Here is a 24,795-nt window from a genome sequence, read left to right on the forward strand (position 1 = left end):
TATAATGACCATTCAAAGGTTCCCACCTCAGGAACTAGTAGTACCTTGAAAGTTAAAATTTATAATAATTAGATATGCATGGTAGAAGTATACATGATGCTCAAAAGGAGAACATAAATAAATTGATTAAACTTGTCATACGCAAGTAGGATAGAGATATTTGTGTGGTGAACAAAAAACAGTGTCTGCTGACAGCCATGTATCATGATGCCATGTAAATGTAGCAAAAAACAGTGTAGCAGTATGAATATGGGTCAAGCTTTGTTGTTGTTCAGTTACACAAGTTGTTCTGTTCTTACAAATGAAGCTTTGTTGTTGTCCAGGTACACAGGCTGTTCTGTTCTTGCAAATGAAGCTTTGTTGTTGTCCAGTTACACAGGCTACTGTTCTTGCAAATGAAGCTTTGTTGTTGTCCGGTTACACAAGTTGTTATGTTGCTAAAAATGAAGCTTTGTTGCTGTCCATTTCAAAATTATCAGTTTGTTAGACATTCTCAGTTTAGTAGAAATTCTATATTTTTGTTATAAATTCTATATCCTTTGAACCTGATACATGTTTTATTCAGAATGGTAAACAATCATTTATTTGCCAAATCTATCAATGGTGATACAAATGTGAATGAGCTGCAAGCTGCTACTGCAGAAAGTCTTGTCATGTCGCAGTAGAGGAACAACACAATGTTGTGGCCCAAATGGTGGTTCAATTTTTTTTGAGGATTAATTTTTTTAGCAACCTGCTGTACATGTAGTTTGGTTTTAGGGAAATCTTTTTTACAACAACCCACAATAACATGTTTTGAGGAATATTATTTTAGTAGTCTTTTGGAGATGCTCTAACTATGCTGGAGTAATACTACCAGGAATGCAAATAAATGTCCACTGCTCACTAACTATGATGAGCAACAGTGTTGTACTTGGGGTTGGATTTCAGCTATCAGGTTTGCCATACGCGTATGCCTCTCATTTCATTTCATATTTGTCCTTTCCTGAAATTCCAATTTAATTAAACGGACTACTTTTTTTAACCCCTCACCCAGGCAGAGACAGCCAAATGAACGAACTAATTTGGTATAGCTGGCTTGGTGGGGTGATTATTGGCACAATGATAGGTGCAAACAGTGTCCTAGAGGAACACTGCAAAGCTGGACCTCGCAATGTCGTCATAACTGGAAGGTAGCTTGTTTCCATCCTTCGCTCAACCTGCCTTCTGAAAATTTTCTAGGACTCAGTATGCACCGTATTTCAAATTTCATTTATTTGTTGACTTGCACAGCATATTATTGATAGCATATGAAATCACTCTAGAAAACAGAAACTGTCGAGGTTAATGGATTTAGCTACTTAAGAAAGAAATAAAGTTTGGCTGTGTTTTTTCAAGTTTTGCAATTTCACTGGCTGCGGCCATTGGATAGGTTGTTTCATACTGTTGTTTCTTATTTAGCGATTAGCATTGACATCGGTTTTTTGTTATAAAAAAATCCTAGCACAAGAGGGTTACGAAAAGCACTTGCTTTGAGTTTCTTCTTTCTGGAGACCGTGTTGGCAATTAGCCTTCATTAGTTTCAGTCTTATGATCTTATTCACCCTTTTCTCCTATACTAATTAAGTATACTGAACGTTGAACGCTTTGGCTGTTCCCTAGCTGCACATCATCTTATAAACCATCAAACATAAACCTCAGGCCCTGTTATGCATCAGACACCTTTGGTGTGCGACGAGCCGATGACATCGTGCTTCCTTTACTACAGGACTTTTATTTGGATTTGGTAGGTTAGATTCAAACTTTTCCTAAGTTCATTTGCGCAAATAGCAAAGTACCCACATACATATTGTTGTATATATTTTTTGACCATGTATTCTGAACTTCTGCTGCTTCGCTTTCTGGGAGAGGAGGACTCGACTCAAATCACTTGGTAGCGGAGACGTCGCCCTTTCTAGTTCAGGTGCCAGTTGCAAGTCCCCCCTGCTCTACTTTGATGACTGTACCTTTTCTTGCATCTGTGTGTTTATGACGATTGAGTATTGACGAAGGCGGATAGGTTGGCATAGAATTTTGCTATTTTTCCAGATGTTGAGGTTTGATGAGATCGTCTGGGGGATTGCAAAGTTCGCGTCTTTGGATTCTACTTTTCTCATTTCAGTTGCGGCGATTCAGTGCTTTTTTTGAGGGGAAAGTTTTCCACTTGGTTTGATATTTACTTGCTTTGGCTGTAACTTGGGTTCTTCATTCTGCATGCGAATGTGTTTTGGGTCACACATTAATGAATTTTCCGGGGAAAAACTGTGAAGGTTGCAGATTTTTAGTTGATTTGCAACTGTTCAACTCCTGCATTTGACTATTGTCATCTCAATTATTTTAGTCGACGTTTTTTTACTGGTGTTCAGTTGCTCTGTGTGCTATTGACCATATACAATTGATTTGTTTTTCTATGTTTTGACTTTTGGCTAATTTCTTCTGCCATATGATCCTGATTGGTTTTAAGCTTTTGTTTTCCTCGCTATGTAAAGACAAAAAGAAAATGATTTTTGCTCAATTTTACTACCAGAAAACCTAATGTTTCAACATCACTGATGTGATACGTATTACATGGCACTCGTTTTAGTCGAGAGATATTTCTGGCATGGCCGGCGCAAGCAACCTTGGATCCCTCACCGACGAATGGTTGCCTCCCCCTACACCAAGCCCAAGAACTCTCGTGTCAAGCTTTTTGAATGAAGAATTCAGCCCCGGGCCATTTTCTGGTCTTTTCAGTAAACATGGCGCCAATAGACCCCATGATCAATCCGAAAAGGGCAGAGGAGCTCTAAATTCGAGCGAGGAGTTCCCTACTCATGTTGTCAAAGACCCATTTCAAAACAGTTTCTCCCTGGAGCCAAATTTGTTCAGTGCTAATCATATATCAAACTCCAATGGTGGTTTGGCAGAGCGCAGGGCTGCAAGAGCAGGTTTCAGTGTCCCAAAAATTGATACTTCTCGAGTTGGTTCATCAGCAGTTATTCGATCTCCTGTGTCAATTCCACCTGGTCTAAGTCCAACTACACTACTGAAGTCTCCTGTTTTTCTTTACAATAAAATGGTATGTGATATTTCCTTAAGATCCCGTTTGTTTCTTTTCATTTTGAGGAATTGAATCTTACTAATGGAATAGACTATCTCGAATTCATGGGATGAGAGATGGAAATTGATTATATAGATTTACATGTTATTTTTCCGATGTACAACTTATAGCACACTCTTCTACTTGCTTCGCTATAACATAAATGTAGTATGTAACTATAGAACACGGTTTCCTGCATTATACTTATGCATGTGACCACAACACTAATTGTTGTCTACTGTGCAAAATATTATTATACTAGAAATATAGTTCTCTGATTGGTGTCTTACAAGTTTGGATTCTGTTTTGATTTTATAGCTGCTAATTTTGGACCAACACTTACAAATTCATCTTTGTTCCCGCCCTTTAATATTTGCCATACGGACTTAGCTGAATTGGTTGTGATATATTTCAGGCACAGCCTTCTCCAACCACTGGCACGTTGCCATTTTTGACGGCTACAAATGATAAGTTGACAATACCACCAGCTACCAAGATAACTGAAGATTCTGCATTTTATAATGATGTGTTTTCTTTCCAACCCCACTTAGGTTCTAAAGAAACAGGTTTCTCTACTGCAGAAAAGGTGATTTCCTTGACTGTTAGTGTCTAGCTGTATTTTCCCTCCTTTTTGCAGTGCAGTGTTATAGTACTATTGGCTTCCTTCTATTGCCAACCTCACCACCAAATGTCCTCTTTTTGTTTTTTTGTATAGAATACCTTTTAGTTTGTTCATGTGCCTGAGAAAAGTTTTGATCTACAGGACTATGGCGCCTATCAGCAAAAGCATTCATTGTGGAATATTCATCAGCAGGAATCCAGTCTTCAGTCAAGTTTTACCGCAGCCAAGGATTACTGGGGGTATGGGAATTCTCTGGTACTCTTAAGACTTGATGCAGACATTGTACTGAATTCGCTGGTACTCTTTTTCAGGAAGTTAGAATTAGATGCTTTAGGAGCTATCTATGTTGCCCTGATACGGGGATACGGATACGGATACGCGATACGCCGATACCGCGATACGCCATTTCTCAAAAAATACGGATACGGCGATACGCAATATATATCATAAATAAAATTAAATGCTGAAATGCCTGAAATGGACCACAGCCGATCAGTTCAATTTAAGGGCGTTAGAAGTTAATGTTCAACAACTTTGACTAAAGTAAACATCTACTTCCTCTTCCAGAATTTATCTGGACTCAAATCAATGAATCCAGCATGCCAAAAGCCCAAAAACATGTGTAACGATACGCTACGCTACACCAGGAGACTCGCAAAATAATCACTAGTTCACCAAATCACCACACAAGTTCTAAGTTTTAATTCTAACAGACCACAGGCCAGACATGAGACAACAACTAGATTTCATTCTGCATCTTCGGTCAAACCCAATGCCTCAAGATCTTCAAACAACCTTTCTTCAAGTTCTGGCTCATCCAGTGATAGATCAGCTTGCTCAAGAAAATCAGCACCACCCTCAAAATCAGCTTCAAAAGTGTCAGCACCAACATCCCACATTGCTGATGGACCACAGCGGTATTCATCAGATTTTCTAGAAAGAAGACGCAAGTTTTGGTGTGTGAAAACTAAATCCTCAGCACGCCCAGGATTTAGCCTACAATTTAAATTGTAGATTTGTATTAGGAATCCAAATTCATACATGTGTGACCAACTGATCATAATGAATATGACAAATAAAATGAAATAGAATCGAACCTGTTTCTCAATGAACTATGGATCAGCCCATATGTACTCCAATTTCTTTCGGCACAGGAAGATGATGCTGGCTGTCCAAGTAATTTAAGTGCCAACTTCTTTAATTCTGGAGCAGAATGGCCATGAATTCCCCACCACATTTTTGGTTCCATATAACTTCTATCCTCAAGTGAGTCAAATGAATTGAATCCATTTCCAAACAAAGAGAAATTAGCATACTGCAACTTAATCTTTTTTAATTCTTCACCAGAAAAATATCTCCTGAAACAAGTATTTCTCATCTCTGAAATTTCCTCATCATTATGAGGAGCCTGTCGGTTGGGGACCTCATTGATCCATGCATCAGTGTAATACTTTGGATTTAGTGAGTGTGCCAAGTAGTGCAAGGGCGTGTTGCTTTTTGTCCATCGACTCACCAAGATGTCATGCACAGCTGAGTAAAAGATAGATTCTTCATGTGTCTCTTTCATTTCATGACGATAGATCACACTCTTCACCTTCTCTATCATTGTGTCCCACATCTCATATATCAAATGGAGGCATGCCTTGTCAGTATCTGCTGCTCGTATCATTGTATAGATAGGCTCAGTGAAACTAAGGAAATAGCGCACTTTATCCCACCACATATCATTCACAATCTTCTCCTTTACAAATTGAGCCTGACGTGGATTATCTTCCCTATAGGCACTCCACTTTTCACTCACTACCATCACTGAAAGAGCATCTTTTATAGCAATAAATCTCTTCAACATCACAATAGCAGAGGCAAATCTTGTGTCAGCAATAGCAAGGAATTTCAGATTGCTTTGCTCATTGAACATAGACAACCTCATGGAGTGATTCATGATGAAATTTTTAATCATGCTGGCATCTCCAATGACTTCACTAATCCACTAGAATTCAGTATAAAGCACATCTTCAATTTCCCTAGAAGCACATATGTTCTTCAAAGCAAGATTCAAAGTATGCACAACACAAGGGGTCCAAAAAATATGAGGGTGCTTCTGCTCAACTATGATGCCAGCAGCTCTGCAATTGGCAGCGTTGTCAGTGATCACTTGCACAACATTTTGTGCCCCAACCTCATCAATTACTGCTAACATCTTCTCTGCAATATACTCCTTGGTCTTGGATATTCCTTCAGTGTTGATCGCTCTAAGAAACATTGGACCATCTTCTGTAACAGCCAAGAAATTCAAGAGTGGGCGTCTTTGAGCATCTGACCATCCATCTGAAACAATACTCACACCTTTAGAGCTCCAAGTTTCCTTCAAGGGCTGCAGCATTCTCTCCACATGTGTCCTCTCTTGCACAAGAAGAGTTGTTCTCAACTTGTTGTAGCTTGGAGGGACATAACCTCCAATTGGGTTATTGGTAGCAAACATGAAAGCCTTTCTAAAATATGGGTTACGTGCAAGATTAAAAGGCAGACCACCAGTGTAAAACATTCTAGCTATTAGTTCATCAAGCTGTCTTCGAACATCCAAATTGAAGCTAGATTCAATAGCTGAAACACCCCTTCTCTTCCTCTTCTCATTGCCCTCAACTGGAAGTGGGATATCTCTAGGCAAGGTTCTGTTAGCAACAACACTGGCAGCAGCAACTTCAGCTTTCAATTGTTCAAGAACATGTACTGTCACCACTCGACAAAACTTCACCCCAAAACCAGGAATTTTCAACAGATGTGCTTTAACTCTAGAATAGCTTCCATTCCAAACATGGTTACAGAGTCTACACCTAATCCTCACATTGCCCCCCAAACCCTTTCCAGTACTTTCAAGTATCTCAGCATACCTCCACAACGGTTTTTTCTCATCCTCATCTGGAGGAACAATACGAACAGCAGTCAAGACTTGTCTTGCGATGGCAGGGTTATTGGCTACTGGAAAACTTCCTTGGGCACCTTCGCTGCTGCTAGCATCAGTAGATGCACTCGTTGCCATGGGATATTGGGATCTAACAAGAACAGAGAATGGACAACCGCAGCGTCAGACAGGGCAGATGGGAGATGGCAGCAGAATAGCAGATCACGTACCTCAGTACCTCACGACGGCAGATGGGTTGGCTCACGGCGCGACCACAGAGCTGGAGCGGCGGACGCGACCACGGACGCACGGCTGGAGCGGCGGTGCGCAGGGCTGCGCAGGGAAGCGCGGACACGACCACGGAAGCACGGCTGGCGGCGCGCAGGTGCGGGCTCACGGCTGGCGGCGCGCAGGAAGGTGCGCGGGGCTGCGCGGGGCTGGCGGCGCGCAGGAAGCTGCGCGGGGCTGGCGGCGCGCCGTGGGGAGAAGCGGGGCCGGCGGGCGGCGGCGCTCCGTGGGGAGAAGCGGGGCCGGCGGCGCTCCGTGGGAGAAGCGGGGCTGGCGGGCGCGCAGAGAAGTTGCGCGTGTGCGTCGTGGGAGAAGCGGTGCGCAGGGAAATTAGGGATATAAGGTATCCCACAGGTGTCCAAGAGGTGTCCTAGAAGTATCCGTCTTTTTTTATTTATTTAAATTCACAGGAATTTCCGATACGCCTCGGATACGTATCCAGAAGTATCCGCGGAGTATCCGTATCTGATACGGTATCCGACACCGGTACGTGAATTTTGAGAAGTATCCGCGCATCATAGGGAGCTATTGCTATTGCTACTACGTATGTCTACATGTTGCTCTAGCACGATTACTGGGGTCTGGGAATATTTGCAACATTGTTTCCAAGCTGGATAGCCACATGTCTGTAAGGCCCAAAATGTGTATAAGAAAAAAAAATAGATAATAAAATAAATACATGAAGAAATAAAATAGCAAATTCAGAAATCTCAAATTATACTTGAGTGTTGAAATTTGAGGACTGAATTTTGGAAACCAAGAACTATTTTGGAAAAGTAAGCAATAGAAAAGTTTTCCAATCAAATAAATGACCATTCATTTCATTAAATGATGCACAATAGTTATTTTATTATTATGAAAATTTGGTGAAACATTTTAATAAAGAGTCACAATTTAAACTTGGGACCTCAAAGTATATATGAAAATAAAAAAAAGGATTTAATGGAACTATTCATTCCTCCCAAGAATAAATAATAAGGAAATGAATAAAAAAAATATTATCTTAAACAATAAGGTTTATATTACTAGTATTATTAATTGTTGACATTTGGAATCTGAAATTCAAAATAAGGATTTGAATCTAGTTTGAATACTAGGAAGTAAAGTAGAAATTATAAAGGAAAAAGAAAAGAAGTTGGGAAGCTTACCTGGGCCCTGGGCGCTAATTCGGCCCGACTTTCCCACGCCCGCACGCGCGGTCACTCTGCCGAGTGGGCCGCGGGACCGCTCCTCACCACGTGGGCCGCGGAAATAGCAAGCGTCCCTTGCTGACCGACGCGCGGGTCCCCCTAGTCAGCCTCCCTGCTACTCGACCGAGCGTGCGCGGTGGCTTCACGGTGGGATCCACCTGTCGGATCTATCTCCTCCAAATCTCACGCTTCCGTTCTGATTTCATGGCGCGCTTCCTGGGTCACCGCGGGCGGGACCAACTTATCAGCCACCGTCGCGTGGGGTCCATCTGTCGGACTGGTCTCCTGCTTCCTCGCGCTCGGGTGAACTACCAGCGCTATGAAGCCGCGCGGACTCCGCCTGGGCTGCCGTGATTCTCGGCCAGATCGCAATACCGGCGCCGCTGCCCGAAGAAATCGCGGGGCACATGCCTACCCACGCTCGTGGCCGGCCATAAGAACTGGACATGAGACCCCGTCCCCTTCCCAGGGCCAGCTTCGGGGGAGCTCCTCTTCCTCGGTGCACGTGAGGAGACCATCGCCATGGACAGAAACGACCGCTTCGGTCGATTCAACCCTGGGGCGACCCTACGGCCTTGGCATGTGGACCCTGGGGCTTCGCTTGATCCCCGCGGTTGTAAGCGTGGCCGGGCCGCCTGGAATTCGTCCCCGGCGCCGCTCTAATTTCTCGTCGGTGGCAAGCTCCTTTCCCCTTGCCGCCGTGCCGCGTGGGCTGAGTTCAACACTGCTCGATCACTCGTAAGTCTACCACCATCAGATTCTCCTTACCTCGCTCTCTGTTTTCCACGATATCATGCGCTGTTGGGGCTCTGGTAGCTTACCAATCGCTCGGCGGAAGTAGAATTTGTTCCCCTCAACCCTCCTCGCCGTGGCTGGGGCGTGTCCCTGCACGGGGGCCCATGTGGGTACCCTTATCATGCTCGACGGGGGCTCCGCATCGTTTGGGAAATAGGGCTTTGAGATTGGTGTCGTTCTTTCGTGGATTCGCCTTACACCGGTGGCTGCGCCGCCGCAAGGAGTCCGGCTGGCGGCGTCTGGTCGGCGAAGGAGGAAGAACGGTAGAGGACCGTTAGATCAAAAGGGGGTGGTCGAGATCAAAGGGTATGTAACGTTTCGACCAATTACATGGTGGCCGTTGGATCGTGATCTGAAGGATGGCAGTGAATACCGGTTCGGGTAGCGCTGGATCTAATCCTGACCACTGGATTCGGATCTGATGGCCGAGGCGGCGCCATACCCATTCGGCTGGCTAGTTTTGCGTCTAGGTCCTTACATTATTTTAGAATCAACCCGCGGTTCATTCCTGGGCCGTCCGTGTCTTAGGAACTCTTCCTTATTAACCCCTGCTCTTTTAAGAATTTGAAGACCAGTCCAGAGTTCATAAGAAAGGGATAAATAAAAATCTAAAAATGATTTTAATGAGAAAAAGAATTGCTAGAACTTATAAAATTCATAGAAAATTCATCTCTAGTCCAAATCACTCCGTTCCAGTTGCTAAAATTTTGTAATTTTATTCTCTATCACTTAGAGCCTCTGTTTTGTCATGAAAACAGTAATAAATTTAATTCCTTACTTAATCCCATTTTAAACACATAAAACATTTGAAAATGCATAACTTAAAATCTATAAGTCCAAAAATTATGATTTCTGTTCCTAGAATTTTATTTTAATGTGTAGATTATTACTGTGTATTTTGCATATGTGTTTGGTGTAATGTTAATTTTGCCTATACAATGTTTGTCTGTATTGCTACGACTAGCAGTGAGGTCACGAGTCACCTGAAGATCATCCTGGTACCTGGAATCTCAAGTCTCAGGCAAGTTGTGCCCTTGATCACTTCTTTTTACCCAGCCATGTTCTAATTAATCATAATGATCTGCATAGGTTAATTTTGATGGGACCCAATAGGTTACCCTAGTTTGATTATCTTTATACCTTGTTACCACTGAACTTTTTGGGTAGTACTTGCTAGTGCTTTATGTGGTTTTGGGTATGAAGATACATTACTCATGATTATACTTTTGTTATCCGTTGTTATTTATCGTTCATGATAAGATCATTATGTTAATCGGAACATGGAGCGACCACCCGGGAAAACAGTGCTACCACAAGGGTATAATGGGACGCCCTTGGCTGATTAATTAGGAAAGCTAGTGGAGGACTACCTTACCCGAAAGGGGCAAGGGCAGTAGGGGAGTGGTCAGTGTAGGGAGACCCTCGGGAGGATTTTGCTGCGATGGCGGTCCTGCAAGGGAATTCCTGCATTGGAGCTTCCTATAAACTGTAGCGGGTTTTCTGAAGCTAGTGGAACTTTGTAAAGGCCTCGTAGTGTTACCCTGCCTCGCCTCCTCGGTAGAGGTGTATGGGAAGTCGCGATCCCTTGGCAGATGGGTAACATGACTTGTGGGTAAAGATGCGCCACCTCTGCAGAGTGTAAAACTGGTATACTAGCCGTGCTCACGGTCATGAGCAGCTCGGACCCTCACATGATTAATTTATGGAACGTAAATTCAATTTGTCATATGCATTGCATCGCAGGTGATGTTGTTACTTCTGTTCTACTATTTAATTGGGTTGGTATTTACTTATACTTAGTAATTGCTAATAAAATTTTGACCAACTTTAAAAGCAATGCTCAGCTCTAACCATCCTCTTTGGTAAGCCTTACACTTCACATGAACTCCCACCTTTGGCGAGTTCATTCACATTATTCCCCACAACTTGTTGAGCGATGAACGTATGTGAGCTCACTCTTGCTGTCTCACACCCCCCCACAGGTCAAGAGCAGGTACCACAGGATGAGGCGCGTGGAGGATGCTGTGATGAGTTCGTGAGTGGTCTAGGCCGTCGTCTCCCAGTCAACTTTGGGTTGCTGGATTGTTTCCTCATATGATGTAATTATTTAATTATTTTGTATAGAACTCCTGTTATATAGTAAAGATGTGACATTCGATCCTGTGCCACTATGCATCATATGTGTGAGACTTGGTCCCAGCACACCTGGTGTTTATGTTTGCGCCCGGGCTTTGGACCCCTAAAATCCGGGTGTGACAGAAGTGGTATCAGAGGAATGTTGACTGTAGGACGAAACCTAGATAGAACTGGACAACCAATACCTACTTACCTTTGCTACTCTGATTCTTTTCTAAACTTATCTTAATCTTTTCTCATCTATCTCCGCTTTACTCTGATTATTCTTACCTCTTCTTTCTATAAGACAAATGTGGATTTCACACTTTGAAATCTCGCGCCTAAAGTGACTTTAGGAATATGAGACCTAATCTTAGGAACAAAAACAAAACTATTTTTATAGGTATCTATGTGTTTGAATGCTTGTTCTTATGATACATGTTTGATTTGGATCTTTGATTGAGTGTGATAAGTTGTGGAGTAATGTCCACAATTACATCTGCCTATACATATAGGGGAAAATGCTTATAAAAATAACTAGATAAACTAGATTATTCCTCATTAAAGTATCTAGCCTAACAATATCCATCTCATCTAAAAAGATTCTATCCTACACTCATAGATCCATCTCATCTCAAAAGATCCTAACTTATCCTAATTAAAATATATCTAGTTTGATAAATCTATCTTATCTTAAAAGATACTCTATTACTTAGTAGATTCGTCTTATCTTGAAATATTCATATTATCCAAACCACTTGATTTACCTCACCATGATCATGATCTAGTCCAAAATAATGAGATCTTCACTAGTTTAATCTAGTCATATTCCGTCTAATCTAGATCCTATCTAAGCTTATATGATCCAATCTAGTGTAAGTTACTTAATGCTGGTACAAAGGATTAAGCCATACTTCAAATCCACTTAAGCTTAAACTGGTGACCTAGATCATCTCGGCCATACCCAACAACTTGACCTACATAACAAATCTATCTTAGCCTCTTGTCCCGAACCCGGATGGAGACACCAAAGAGCAAGACCGAAGAAGATGATCAACTTCATCAAGAAAGGATGAGCACCAACTCAAGTCTTCAAGGATCTAGTGAGGTCACCAAGATGAGTCAAGATCCACAATCCTGGATGGAGTCTTTTCTTACCCCACTCCTTCTTACCCAAAACTACATATGCTTTAAAGATATCATTTCATCCTGCATAATAAAGTGGCTATACCCATATATACCCAGGCCTTCCTAATCACCCACTATTGTCAAAAAAAAAGGAAACTCCGGATCTTAAACCTATTATAGACTAAAAGCCGAATCACAAACCAATTCTTCTGTATCCCTTTTCTTACTAATCTCGAGGACGAGATTATTTTTAAGGGGGTAGGATTTGTAAGGCCCAAAATGTGTATAAGAAAAAAAAAATAGATAATAAAATAAATACATGAAGAAATAAAATAGCAAATTCAGAAATCTCAAATTATACTTGAGTGTTGAAATTTGAGGACTGAATTTTGGAAACCAAGAACTATTTTGGAAAAGTAAGCAATAGAAAAGTTTTCCAATCAAATAAATGACCATTCATTTCATTAAATGATGCACAATAGTTATTTTATTATTATGAAAATTTGGTGAAACATTTTAATAAAGAGTCACAATTTAAACTTGGGACCTCAAAGTATATATGAAAATAAAAAAAAGGATTTAATGGAACTATTCATTCCTCCCAAGAATAAATAATAAGGAAATGAATAAAAAAATATTATCTTAAACAATAAGGTTTATATTACTAGTATTATTAATTGTTGACATTTGGAATCTGAAATTCAAAATAAGGATTTGAATCTAGTTTGAATACTAGGAAGTAAAGTAGAAATTATAAAGGAAAAAGAAAAGAAGTTGGGAAGCTTACCTGGGCCCTGGGCGCTAATTCGGCCCGACTTTCCCACGCCCGCACGCGCGGTCACTCTGCCGAGTGGGTCGCGGGACCGCTCCTCACCACGTGGGCCGCGGAAATAGCAAGCGTCCCTTGCTGACCGACGCGCGGGTCCCCCTAGTCAGCCTCCCTGCTACTCGACCGAGCGTGCGCGGTGGCTTCACGGTGGGATCCACCTGTCGGATCTATCTCCTCCAAATCTCACGCTTCCGTTCTGATTTCATGGCGCGCTTCCTGGGTCACCGCGGGCAGGACCAACTTATCAGCCACCGTCGCGTGGGGTCCATCTGTCGGACTGGTCTCCTGCTTCCTCGCGCTCGGGTGAACTACCAGCGCTATGAAGCCGCGCGGACTCCGCCTGGGCTGCCGTGATTCTCGGCCAGATCGCAATACCGGCGCCGCTGCCCGAAGAAATCGCGGGGCACATGCCTACCCACGCTCGCGGCCGGCCATAAGAACTGGACATGAGACCCCGTCCCCTTCCCAGGGCCAGCTTCGGGGGAGCTCCTCTTCCTCGGTGCACGTGAGGAGACCATCGCCATGGACAGAAACGACCGCTTCGGTCGATTCAACCCTGGGGCGACCCTACGGCCTTGGCATGTGGACCCTGGGGCTTCGCTTGATCCCCGCGGTTGTAAGCGTGGCCGGGCCGCCTGGAATTCGTCCCCGGCGCCGCTCTAATTTCTCGTCGGTGGCAAGCTCCTTTCCCCTTGCCGCCGTGCCGCGTGGGCTGAGTTCAACACTGCTCGATCACTCGTAAGTCTACCACCATCAGATTCTCCTTACCTCGCTCTCTGTTTTCCACGATATCATGCGCTGTTGGGGCTCTGGTAGCTTACCAATCGCTCGGCGGAAGTAGAATTTGTTCCCCTCAACCCTCCTCGCCGTGGCTGGGGCGTGTCCCTGCACGGGGGCCCATGTGGGTACCCTTATCATGCTCGACGGGGGCTCCGCATCGTTTGGGAAATAGGGCTTTGAGATTGGTGTCGTTCTTTCGTGGATTCGCCTTACGCCGGTGGCTGCGCCGCCGCAAGGAGTCCGGCTGGCGGCGTCTGGTCGGCGAAGGAGGAAGAACGGTAGAGGACCGTTAGATCAAAAGGGGGTGGTCGAGATCAAAGGGTATGTAACGTTTCGACCAATTACATGGTGGCCGTTGGATCGTGATCTGAAGGATGGCAGTGAATACCGGTTCGGGTAGCGCTGGATCTAATCCTGACCACTGGATTCGGATCTGATGGCCGAGGCGGCGCCATACCCATTCGGCTGGCTAGTTTTGCGTCTAGGTCCTTACATTATTTTAGAATCAACCCGCGGTTCATTCCTGGGCCGTCCGTGTCTTAGGAACTCTTCCTTATTAACCCCTGCTCTTTTAAGAATTTGAAGACCAGTCCAGAGTTCATAAGAAAGGGATAAATAAAAATCTAAAAATGATTTTAATGAGAAAAAGAATTGCTAGAACTTATAAAATTCATAGAAAATTCATCTCTAGTCCAAATCACTCCGTTCCAGTTGCTAAAATTTTGTAATTTTATTCTCTATCACTTAGAGCCTCTGTTTTGTCATGAAAACAGTAATAAATTTAATTCCTTACTTAATCCCATTTTAAACACATAAAACATTTGAAAATGCATAACTTAAAATCTATAAGTCCAAAAATTATGATTTCTGTTCCTAGAATTTTATTTTAATGTGTAGATTATTACTGTGTATTTTGCATATGTGTTTGGTGTAATGTTAATTTTGCCTATACAATGTTTGTCTGTATTGCTACGACTAGCAGTGAGGTCACGAGTCACCTGAAGATCATCCTGGTACCTGGAATCTCAAGTCTCAGGCAAGTTGTGCCCTTGATCACTTCTTTTTACCCAGCCATGTTCTAATTAATCATAATGATCTGCATAGGTTAATTTTGATGGGACCCAATAGGTTACCCTAGTTTGATTATCTTTATACCTTGTTACCACTGAACTTTTTGGGTAGTACTTGCTAGTGCTTTATGTGGTTTTGGGTATGAAGATACACTACTCATGATTATACTTTTGTTATCCGTTGTTATTTATCGTTCATGATAAGATCATTATGTTAATCGGAACATGGAGCGACCACCCGGGAAAACAGTGCTACCACAAGGGTATAATGGGACGCCCTTGGCTGATTAATTAGGAAAGCTAGTGGAGGACTACCTTACCCGAAAGGGGCAAGGGCAGTAGGGGAGTGGTCAGTGTAGGGAGACCCTCGGGAGGATTTTGCTGCGATGGCGGTCCTGCAAGGGAATTCCTGCATTGGAGCTTCCTATAAACTGTAGCGGGTTTTCTGAAGCTAGTGGAACTTTGTAAAGGCCTCGTAGTGTTACCCTGCCTCGCCTCCTCGGTAGAGGTGTATGGGAAGTCGCGATCCCTTGGCAGATGGGTAACATGACTTGTGGGTAAAGATGCGCCACCTCTGCAGAGTGTAAAACTGGTATACTAGCCGTGCTCACGGTCATGAGCAGCTCGGACCCTCACATGATTAATTTATGGAACGTAAATTCAATTTGTCATATGCATTGCATCGCAGGTGATGTTGTTACTTCTGTTCTACTATTTAATTGGGTTGGTATTTACTTATACTTAGTAATTGCTAATAAAATTTTGACCAACTTTAAAAGCAATGCTCAGCTCTAACCATCCTCTTTGGTAAGCCTTACACTTCACATGAACTCCCACCTTTGGCGAGTTCATTCACATTATTCCCCACAACTTGTTGAGCGATGAACGTATGTGAGCTCACTCTTGCTGTCTCACACCCCCCCACAGGTCAAGAGCAGGTACCACAGGATGAGGCGCGTGGAGGATGCTGTGATGAGTTCGTGAGTGGTCTAGGCCGTCGTCTCCCAGTCAACTTTGGGTTGCTGGATTGTTTCCTCATATGATGTAATTATTTAATTATTTTGTATAGAACTCCTGTTATATAGTAAAGATGTGACATTCGATCCTGTGCCACTATGCATCATATGTGTGAGACTTGGTCCCAGCACACCTGGTGTTTATGTTTGCGCCCGGGCTTTGGACCCCTAAAATCCGGGTGTGACAATGTCAGTACTTAGCTGAAGATATGCTGATGGTATTCATTTCCTAGGGCAGCTAGTAACACTTTCCTGTTATTCCATTTGAATAGCATTTCCTACTAATGCCAATTCGCTCCCGTGAATTTCAGGAATGGGTTTACAAGCCCCATATAATAAATCATAACAGTGTGGGAGCATTTTTTGGATGTCCTTCACACAGATGCAGGCAATGAAAAAAACAGAAAATAGACAATGTTAGCGCGGAGTGAGACAGATAGGAATTGGAGTGAGATAGAAAATTCAGAGCCCCTCGGAGAGAACTGAAAAGGAGGATTGCCAGCTACCATCCAACTCGAAAGAGGTGGAGGCGCTGAGAAAATGATACAGCTTGCAACCCTTTGATAGCATTCACATTTGAGGAGCTCAAGAGAACGACAAAAAATTTCAGGCAAGATTCAGTATTTCTTTCCTAAACACAAATGGCAAGCTGATTTAGTTTAGTACATCCTGTCAACTATTGAATCTTCAGTCCGACCAAATGTTTTAGTTATTTTTTCCAGCCCCTTAGGCTAGGACTTCAGTTTACAAAACTAGTACATTTAGTTAGTTACAAAGTTATTAAACATTTATTCCAACTAATTAGCTTTTCCTTTCAGCTTACATTGCGACATGTAATGGACAGTGCTAAGCAAGTCACCAAGTCTGGGAATTTGAATGAGCTTTCGAACAAGAATCCGATGTCCTGATCGAGAGCGATGGAGCTAATGTTTGAACTTGTGAACTAAAAATGTGAACTATGAATGTGAACTTGTGGGAATTTGTGAACTTATGTATTTGGACTTATGTGAATTTGTGAATTTATATATTTAGACTTGTGTGAATTTGTGATATGAACATATATCAATGTGTTTGAAATCTGTATTGTATGTGATATTCTGTGTTGCATGTGATATTATGTGTTTCTAATTTTTCATTTCTGTATTTTTTATTTTTTTTCTGGAAAAGGGTTAAGAACGTGGGTACCGTCGAACTTAATGGGCAGCCCTCACCGACCCACGCAGGACCCATAAGTTCGACGGCCACGTGGCCCCGTCGAACTTAACTGTAAGAATGTGGGTGCCGTCGAACTTATGGGAAAAAATTCGACGGCCCCCGTCGAACTTAAAAACCCACGTTCCTAACCTTAAGTTCGACGGTACCCACGTTCTTAATGTTAAGTTCGACGGTACCCACGTTCTTAACCTTAAGAACGTGGGGGCCGTCGAACTTACTTCTTTAAGTTCGTCCAAAAATCACCGTCGGCTATATTCGTCGGTAAACCCACGTTCTTATGGTAAGTTCGACGGCCTATTACATTAAGTTCGACGGTTTTCCACCCACGTTCTTTAACCAGTTTCTTGTAGTGTTCCTTTTAATTTAGTAAGCAACAGTTGCATTAAAAACCTTGAAAGAGTTGGGTGTACATTAGCGACCATATTTACTCTCTTTTGTATAAAATTGACTTAACCAACTCCACCTCTTCGTCCTTGCTGTTTTGGAGCTAAGCAACAAACAACTTCCCACAAATGATGCAAAAGGAGGGCCAAGTTCTCTATGTTTTCACCCATAATGGATCAAAACACTAGCCATTGTAGGACAAAGCTACTATCATGTTGTTGAAGTGTTAATCAACCATAATCGAAGAAACAGAGTGGCATATATGCGAAAAAGAGCATCAGATTCTCTATGCTTTGATGAGAATCTCAAACATGTTTGCCCACAATTAGCCAATGTAATAGTAAAGGTTAAAATCCCGGTACCTTCCAATCCTATACTACGGGGCTGTTTTTTGCTGCTTAAGACGCAATAACATGCCTAACTTTTTTGCCTAACCTTAGTTCTTCAATACGAGTGGCTAAGCTTAGACAGATTGTGACGCCTTAGGTAGGAAACCAAACACGCACTACATGTTTTACACCTGTCTTCTCCCCACTATGCTCAAACTAACAGGCTTCTCGTATCCTGATCTTGCTTGGCTGTGCAATAATGAGATCCTCTCCCCTATCTACTGCTACCCTACTGCCATACTATTGCCCATGCTCCCGTTTTTTCTACCTCCCTACTACCTCATGTGCTGGCATATAATTATACACAAAATTATATGTTAGGAAATAAAATAAACACAAAGATTTATGTGGAAAAATCCCCTCCAATATGGAGGAGCAAACAACCACGAGGAAACAGATCCACTATCAACCGCAGAGTACAAGTTACAGGGAGGGTCTATATTTATAGGCGTACAGAAAAGCATATTCCAAGGCATATTCCAAATATATTAAAGGAATTAGAGGCATATTCCAAAAAATCTCCCTTTGACTCTAAATCCATAGATCTATTTCCCAAACACCACTAGGATGCTAAATTTGAATATCAACCAAGTCTAAGGAATTATTAGACTTGGAACTGGAGCACGACTTCGTATCATCAAAATAACATCTCCTCTGGAACGCAATAGAAACAATTTCAGCATCAATTGTTGAACATTGCAAGTAATAGAGATTATTCAAACCGTTGGCCTTCAAGATAATACGATTCCCACGAGAAACCTTAAGAACACCATCAATAGCGACACAATTGAATCCCATTGCTTCTAAAGTGCTCAAATAAATAAGATTTCTCTTCAATTTTGGAACAAAACTGACATTGATAAGTTTCTTAATACTGCCATCATGAACTTGGATATAAATAGAGCCGATTCCAATAATCTCACATGTGGATCCATCTCCAATAATAACCTCACCAACATGAGACTGAACACAATCAAAAAACCAATCTCTATGTGAACAAATATGAAAAGTGCAAGCGGAATCGAGAATCCAAGAGGAGCACTTTTCAAAAGTGGCAACAAACTGAGCTTCTCCACTATCCAAAGTTTCAACAAAACTGGATTCAGAATAAGACTTATCCAATTCTTTTTTCTTTCCCTCCTCTTTATTTCTCACATTGGTGTACTGAGAAATATGATGAGTATTTTTTCTGCAATAACGACAATTGTTGGGGGCCTTCGTTCTCTGAAGGTCCTCAAAAACGTGATTTAACAATATCTTCCAAGTGTGACATATGAACAGGTACCTTCGGACTCGGGCTAAAAGCATGTACGATGTAAAAAGCATGATCGTGACGAAGGTTGGAGTTGCTCTGAAGCTACGCGCAGGGGAGCTTCGGCTAAATGGTGGAAAAAGGAACCGACTTAAAGGGGAAAAGGCTATCTAGTCCTCGATAGATTGTCCTTATGTCAATAGAAAACATGAAGGGCATGAATGTAATTTTATACAGGCTGCGCCTTGTGCCTATAAATAGATGAACAGTACCCTCGTACTGTTCACGCTGACTGGTACTTGCTTTTGCGTCACGCTTGTACCTTTTGCCTTCTATCAAGTCGAAGGTACATTTGTAATTCAATATTGTCTCTGTCTTCTTAGAATAATATAATGATAATGAATTAATAATGTTATGTGATTGCTTATCTTGTCTCTCATATTTCATATGCTTCTTCTTTTATTAACATATATCGTGTTGATGAAGGTATGTCCTTCATGACTTTCGTCTGAAGATCATTATATCCTAAGGGAAATAATGCTTCAAAGGACGAAGGACATTAACATTTAACGTTTTGTGTTACCTTGTTCTTAACTCATAGCATTTGAGAACAAGTCCCCAACATTGGCGCCCACCTCCAGTGAACCCTTTTCGACCACCTTCGGCAAGCACTGACCTTCGTCATGCCGCCGAAGAAAGCTTCAACGACAGGGGCTGCTGCACTGCAGCCACTGGATCCAAACCAGGAAACCCTTCCTCTCCGAGAAGCTCGGAGCCAGAAAAGGAAGGCCACCAGTCCAACACTCCAGGAGGAGGAGTTGGACCAAGAAATCAGGGACATGGAGATCATCCATCAGCAAGTACAAAGAAAGAAGGAGAAGATGGCGCGTCTGGCTGATCTTCAAAGGAAGATCGATGAAGCCACTGAAGAAGTGCGTCATCTTACTCAAGATGAACAAGATCGAAGGCCCCAACACAGGGAGCTTTGTCAAGAAGGCTTATTCAACGAGGATGGATGGTATGATGATTTTAATCATGATGCCTTTACTTTTGATGATGCTTCTCCCTTGGCAGCAGAACTGCAGGCTACCCCATGGCCCCCATCATACAAGCCACCTCAGCTTCCCATCTTTGATGGGCATTCAGATCCAAAGCAGTTTCTTATGAGCTACGAAGCAATTATAACTTCGTATGGGGGCAATACTGTAGTCATGGCGAAGTCTTTCGTCATGGCAGTCCGGAATATAGCCCAAACATGGTATTCTTCTCTTCGGCCAGGGACTATCACGTTGTGGCAGAAGCTTAAGGACATGTTGGTTACCAGCTTCCAAGGCTTTCAAACAAAGCTGGTCACAGCTCAGGCCCTGTTCCAATGCACGCAAGACCACAAAGAATACCTTCAGGCATATGTATGAAGGTTCTTGCGATTGAGGGCACAAGCGCCTATGGTGCCTAATGAGATTGTCATTGAGGCCATGATCAAGGGTCTTCGCCCAGGACCTACTGCCCAATATTTCACCAGGAAGCCCCCACAAACTTTGGAGAAGCTGCTTCAGAAGATGGTTGAGTACATCCGAGCTGACAATGATTTTCGCCAAAGAAGGGAGGAAGCTTACAGATTCTCCGAAATGACCAGGGGCTTCGGAGGAAGAATCCATCCGAGGCATGTCAGGTCAATCCATAACTCCACTCAAAGTGACGACAAAGAAAGTCAGTCTCAGAGGTCACAATATACCTCACAATCTTCGGGGCAACAACAAAGCTCTTTCAGGCCACCAGCTCCAAGGGGCAGAGACGCCAGGGGCTTCGGAGGAAGATTTGGGGATCAGCCTAGAAAGATATACTGCTTATTCTATGGTGAGGACAAGGGCCATACTACAAGAATGTGCCACGTCACCATTTAGAAGCAAAAAAGAGATAGCAGAAGCCGAAGCTCGGCAGAATCAGCCGAAGCAGGTCTTGCACACTGCTTCGTGTCACTCTCCTTACATACCAGAGTATGTGAACAATCATCCTGCAGCTTCTGTCGCTTCGGCTAGCCATTCACAGGCTTCCTGGCCAGAACTCCCGCCTCCACCACCACTACAACCGACCTATTCCCGAAGCCAGCAGCCAGAAGGGTGCCAGCACTCTCAACAGCAACGAGAATTCTGGGAGGAATCCAAAGCTCGCACAGTCAACAGTACTGTGCTAGAATCAAAGCACATTTATTGAGAGATATCCTACCTCTGAAACATTTTTGCGTTCATTGTCATTTTGTTTTTAATAAGGAACAATCAATGTAAACCTAGTTTTAATTTCTTGTAATAGCTTCGCTCCTGTCAGAATGAAATATATCTTCTTCACAGACTTACGAAGCTCAGAAATTGCTGAAGCTTAAAAGACGTTCCTAAGGGAATGCAGAGCTAAAAATCGCAGTGCAAGTTTCACCGAAGCTACAAAAAATCATTCCTAAGGAGCGCAGCGTAAGTTTGCCGAAGCTACAAAAAGTCGTTCCTAAGGGAGCGCAGTGTAAGTTTTCTGCTCAAAAGTCGTTCCAAAGGGAATGCAGAGCCAAATACCGCCGATATATAAGGCGAAGCGCGAAAAGTCAACGCGAAAAATACCGCCGAAATAGAAGGCGAAGAAGTTCAAAAGATGTTCCTAATGGGATGCAGAACTTACACCGAAAAATAAGCGGTGAAGCCAAAAAATAAGCGGCAAAGAAATTTTGATCGTTCCTAAGGGGACGCAGAGATTGTGTGTTTTAGCGTGGGTGTGTGTCTTCGTCATTAGCATCATTCTTTGCATCATATCATCGCATCATCTCGCATAGCATCACATCATACATCATATCACACCAATGACACAAATTGGAAATGAAGTCGATCTTCGGAGAATGCTTTACAAAAATGAAAAGGTGCTAAGGCACAAAGTAAGCTGAGAATTACAGCTTCATCAACTCTGATGTGGAAGAAGAGATCTATTGTTTACGAAGCATTGATGTTTTTACGGAGCTTGGGTGTTCTTTATGAAGCGTGGATATTCTCACGAAGCATAAATATCCTTCTTTATGAAGCATGAAAAGAAGGGAAGGTGTTTTTTCGCTGAAGGCTCAAAAATGGTATGTATATAAAAGTTTCATGCATCGCAAAGAAGTAAACTGCAAAATAGCTTACATATTAGATTCAAAACTATACACATCAAATATTACAGACTTAGTTCAATAAAAGTTACATTAATCGCTTAACAACGTTTTACAATAACTACTATTCTTCCTTTAGAACCTTCTCCTCAACTTCGTTAAGCAGTTTGTTAACGACTTTGTCAACAATAGATTCGGCTATGTTGATGATTTCTATTGCTTTCTTCGTTTCTGGGTCGGCCAGGGGGTCAAACGGCTCCGGTGGAGGAGATAATTCAGCCGTGGTAGAAAAATCAATCAGTTCGAAGTCACGAAAACAAACTACGAAGCTAAAGGCCATTAAACGATACCTATCCGTCTCTCGCGTTCGGCAGCTTCCTCAGCTTTTTTTGCTGCTTCTCGAGCGTCATGAATATCTTTTTCACTTTTCTTCATTATTTCGTGAGCCATTTCTCGGCCGCCATTTTCCTAGATGTCAGTGTAAAATTTTCCGCCCATTAAACTTGCTTCGGCCGAGGGATCTTTTGTGTCATCCACGGAGAGGGCAGCTTCGGCCTGGGCCAAGGTTTTAACATGATTGCAACCCGCCTTCTCCAAGATGGCTGAAACTCCTCTCGCACCAGAGAATGCGCAGACATCCCCGCGATCACTTAAAATTTTCTCAAAAGCTTCGGCTTCTCCGCTTATCCACTCGATAACACCCTCAGGGTCGCCTCGTATGAAGTTATCTTCGTTTGAATAGGCGCCCACGTTGGCGAAGCTAGCCTTTATCTTCTCCACGCAGCCCAAAGATTTTTCAAAACATCTTTCCTTGGATGCGCGAAGTTCTTCAACTGTTTTTTCTAAATAATTTTTCCAATATTCACTGGCCTCTCGGTTAGCTTCTGCGACATCGCATTTTTCTTTGGTCTCTACTAATTGTTTCCGAAGGTCTTCGATCTCATTCTTTTGGGCCTCAGCTTGAGCTTTGGAACTAGCTTCGTCTTCTTTTACTTTGTTTACCATTGAAATTAATATCTTGTCTTTTTCAAGGCCTTCGTTCCTTAGTTCAATCACCTCTAAACGAAGGTTGTTCAGAGCCATTGTATACCCTTCATCTTCAATGTTTTTCTGTGCTCTAAGGGCATTGCTAAGGATTAAGCCCTGCAAGAGGAGGACAAGATTAAGTATAAACAAATGAAGTAATTTGTTTTCAAATACAAAATTGACTTTTATACCTTTATGCTATTATATGCTAACCTATCAGCTAGTTCATCCTTTGATAGTATTAAAAGGTCATCTTCCAGCTTCGGAAATCTGAAGCTTCTACCCATCTCTCGACAGACGGATATCTCTTTACTATTCGGGAGACAGTACAAAAATCTTCCTCCCCGCTGCCAATAAACACTAATGCCCCCTTTGGGTATTTTAATTTTTGGGCATAGTATAGTGCTTCCAGTGTTTCTGCTTGAGAAAGTCTCTTCCCCGAAGCATGGCGAATGATGTAATCAGTGCTTTCTTTCGAAGCTTCAGAGGCAGAAGCTTCAGCTCTTTCAGACACAACTTGTTCTCTCGCCTTTTCTTCAATTACGACAGGCTCTGTCTCAGAAGACTCTAAGGGCCCATCTTCGGTATCAGCTTGAATTGCTGCAGCTTCAATTTCGGCTGGTTTTGTTTCAGCTTCGGTTTGCGCTTTCGAAGCCTCGACAATTTTTCTTGAAGGAGTAGAGTTCAAAGTCTTTACTGTTTCTAACACATCTAGTACATTTGCCATCCTTCTCCTCTTGGGAGTTGCGACAGAACTTTTTTGTGCATTCAGCGCTGTTACTTCTGATGAAGGGCTTAAAATTTCTAACACTTTTGTTTCTCCAATATTTGACTCTTCAACCTTATCCTTATCAGTCTTCGACTCATCTAGCTCAGCTGAGGGTAGCTTTGGCATTGTAGTTGGCTCTTTAGTCCTTTGCGCGGGAGGAACAATTTCTCTTAATTCAGCAGCTGAAGAGGCTTCCCCGCCAAACTCAGGCACCACAGCTGGTTCAATATAACATGGCTGGTGGGTAAGTACCTTCATCTTTTTGCTCGCAGCCTTCAGCACAGGTTCAGCCGAGGCAGCCACAATAGTAGCTTTCCTCTTCTTCCCTTGCCCCCGCAGCGGGTAGCGGTAGTCGGGGTAGATGAAGCCAATAGCGTCAAAAACGCTGTTCAATCTCTTCTTTCCTTGACTTCCGAAGGCTGTGGATAATGCATTATCTTCTGCCTTGGAATATGATCCAAGCAGTTCATCACTTGTAACTTCGATGCATTTTAGCCAGTCATCGTTTGGTTCATCGAATTTATCCCCATATCTGAATGTATACTTCAGCCGGACCAGTTCACCTTCGCTAGAATTGGTGATGGTCTCCTTCGGCATTTCCCAGCTCTCTACAAGCGGCCATACTCTAAATGCTATGTGCTCCTGAATTAAATCTCTCGTACCAATAAAGAAGCAGATAGTACCAAATGCCTTCTGGCATGCTTCGGCGGCTTCATCGATTTCAACCTTCGGCTTTCGAAGGCCGAAGCGGGACCATATGGGGCGCATAATAACCTCCTTGGTGTCCTCCCTCGCTATCAAGTC

At 42.8% G+C, this 24,795-nt stretch overlaps 1 pseudogene; it reads right to left on the reverse strand.

Moving 5' to 3' along the window:
- Positions 1–4,190: 4,190 nt before the first annotated feature.
- Positions 4,191–5,693, reverse strand: LOC118476314 (uncharacterized; annotated as a pseudogene).
- Between the last annotated feature and the right edge of the window lie 19,102 nt (positions 5,694–24,795).

The sequence above is a fragment of the Zea mays genome, chromosome 2 (assembly GCF_902167145.1).
Source record: "Zea mays cultivar B73 chromosome 2, Zm-B73-REFERENCE-NAM-5.0, whole genome shotgun sequence".
Lineage (NCBI taxonomy): Eukaryota > Viridiplantae > Streptophyta > Magnoliopsida > Poales > Poaceae > Zea > Zea mays.